The sequence below is a fragment of the Colobus angolensis genome, unplaced genomic scaffold (genome assembly GCF_000951035.1).
Source record: "Colobus angolensis palliatus isolate OR3802 unplaced genomic scaffold, Cang.pa_1.0 Scaffold92, whole genome shotgun sequence".
Lineage (NCBI taxonomy): Eukaryota > Metazoa > Chordata > Mammalia > Primates > Cercopithecidae > Colobus > Colobus angolensis.
In genome coordinates this window covers 7,182,794-7,185,010 of record NW_012123154.1, presented here as the reverse complement: position 1 = coordinate 7,185,010, position 2,217 = coordinate 7,182,794, and the positions used below count along the sequence as shown (strand labels likewise).

General features: G+C 44.0%; 1 protein-coding gene across 2 annotated transcripts in view; it reads right to left on the bottom strand.

The window, feature by feature from the left end:
• Positions 1-2,217, bottom strand: part of ASPH (aspartate beta-hydroxylase) — a 195,036-nt gene that overhangs the window by 144,488 nt on the left and 48,331 nt on the right. The window lies entirely within an intron of this gene.

Genomic DNA, 2,217 nt, shown 5'->3' with positions numbered 1-2,217 from the left:
AGGCGCCCCTCCTCCAGCCTCACTGCTGCCTTGCGGTTAGATCACAGACTGCTGTGCTAGCAATGAGGGAGGCTCCGTGGCCGTGGGACCCTCCCGGCCAGGTGTGGGCATAGTCTCCTGGTGTGACTTAGTCTCCTGTTTGCTTAAAGCGCAGTAATGGGTTGGGAATTACCCGATTTTCCAGGTGTTGTGTGTCTCAGTTCCCCTGGCTAGGAAAAGGGATTCCCTTCCCCCTTGCACTTCCCAGGTGAGGCGATGCCTCACCCTGCTTCAGCTCTCGCTGGTCGGGCTGCAGCAGCTGACCAGCAGCGATTTTCCGGCACTCCCCAGTGAGATGACCCCAGTACCTCAGTTGAAATTGCAGAAATCACCGGTCTTTTGTGTCGCTCGCGCTGGGAGTTGGAGACTGGAGCTGTTCCTATTCGGCCATCTTGCTCCGCCCTCCCTAATTTTTTTTTTTTTTGAGATGGAAATCTCGCTCTGTCGCCCAGGCTGGAGTACAGTGGTGCATTCTTAGCTCACTGCAACCTCCGCCTCCTGGGTTCACGCCACTCTCCTTCCTCAGTCTCCCGAGTAGGGATGGGACTACAGGCACCCACCACCACGCTCGGCCAATTTTTTGTATTTTTAGTAGAGATGGGGTTTCACCGTATTAACCAGGATGGTCTCAATCTCCTGAACTCGTGATCCACCCACCTCGGACTCCCAAAGTGCTGGGATTACAGGCGTGAGCCACCGTGCCCAGTTTCTTCGTAGTGTATTTTTTAAAACATTACAATGATTGGTAGAAATGAGGAAAATATCTCAAATCCCATCATTACACGCAACTTAATTCCTATTGTCTCCTTAAAATTCAAGATTGGAAAGAAAATCTAAGTGCAATCTCAAGACCGAATTATTCCCCCACCTTCCCTCAGCCCCAAATCTTCCTGTGAACACATCAGGTCCAAATTCTTTAACTTTTCAGAAATATTATCAGTACCTAAATATACAACCTAGGATTTTTCCCATGGTGTCATTCATATCCCATTAGAAACAGCCACTACAGATGATGAACTTGGTAGGGTCTCAAATCTTAAATCATCATATAAATATGACTCATATTTATAAACACTTCTAATTTTCTTCAACTGTGACTCACTATCTATCATGACACTGTAAAATCCTTGAAAGTAGGGACCCTATGTTACTCATATATGAATTCTAAGCCCTAAAACCATCTAGAACATAGAAAGTCCTCCATACCCGCCAACTCAATTATGATGTATTTCTTCATCTTTCTTGCTTTACACGTAAAGTTATATACAATTGACTTCTCTCTTTCTACATAATCATCTTAGAGGATAATGGAATAAAGAGGATATATTATTGGCTCTATTATTTCTTAGTCATACATTCTTGGGCAGCTTATTTATAATGTCAGAACCTTATTTTTCTCCTTTGGGAAGCAGAGAAAATAAAATCTACTTCATGGAGTTCAACACAATAGTCCATGCAATGTTTGGACACAAGAGGAGGGAGGTACAGGCCTAAACTGAATCAGATGCTGCTGGTGCGCAAATTTGCCAGAACTGTTTTCTCCATACTGCCTTTAAACCTGGAACCCAGTGCTTCTTAACCTTCCCCAAGGAGACAAATCAGTCATCTTTGAGAGTGGGATTAATCTGTAGAAGCAACTAGAGCAATTAAACTCTGGCTGAAGTAGTTGTTCATGCGTATTTTAGTCAAAAGAGAGACAACTATAAAGTACTGAGATTGGTTTTCTTGAATGACTATAACTGCCTCCTAAGGCAACTTGTACAGAGTTTAAGAAATTATTTAGGCAATGGCAGAGGCAGTGGAATGGGTAAACAGTCTCCCCAAGTGAATTCTTTGAACATTACCATTCATCTGGATGTTTTAAGTTGCAATGTTTATAGTTTAAAGTATAATGTTCCACATCTTATAGTCAAACTATACATATATTTTAAAACAAGTAGGTGGCTTAAGGTTAGAAAGCATTTGCAGGCCAGGCGCGGTGGCTCATGCCTGTAATCCTAGCACTTTGGGAGGCTGAGGCGGGAAGATCACCTGAGGTCGGGAGTTCGAGGCAAGTCTGACCAACATGGAGAAATCTCATCTCTACTAAAAATACAAAATTAGCCAGGCGTGGTGGCACATGCCTGTAATCCCAGCTACTCAGGAGGCTGAGGCAGGAGAATCACTTGAACCCAGGAG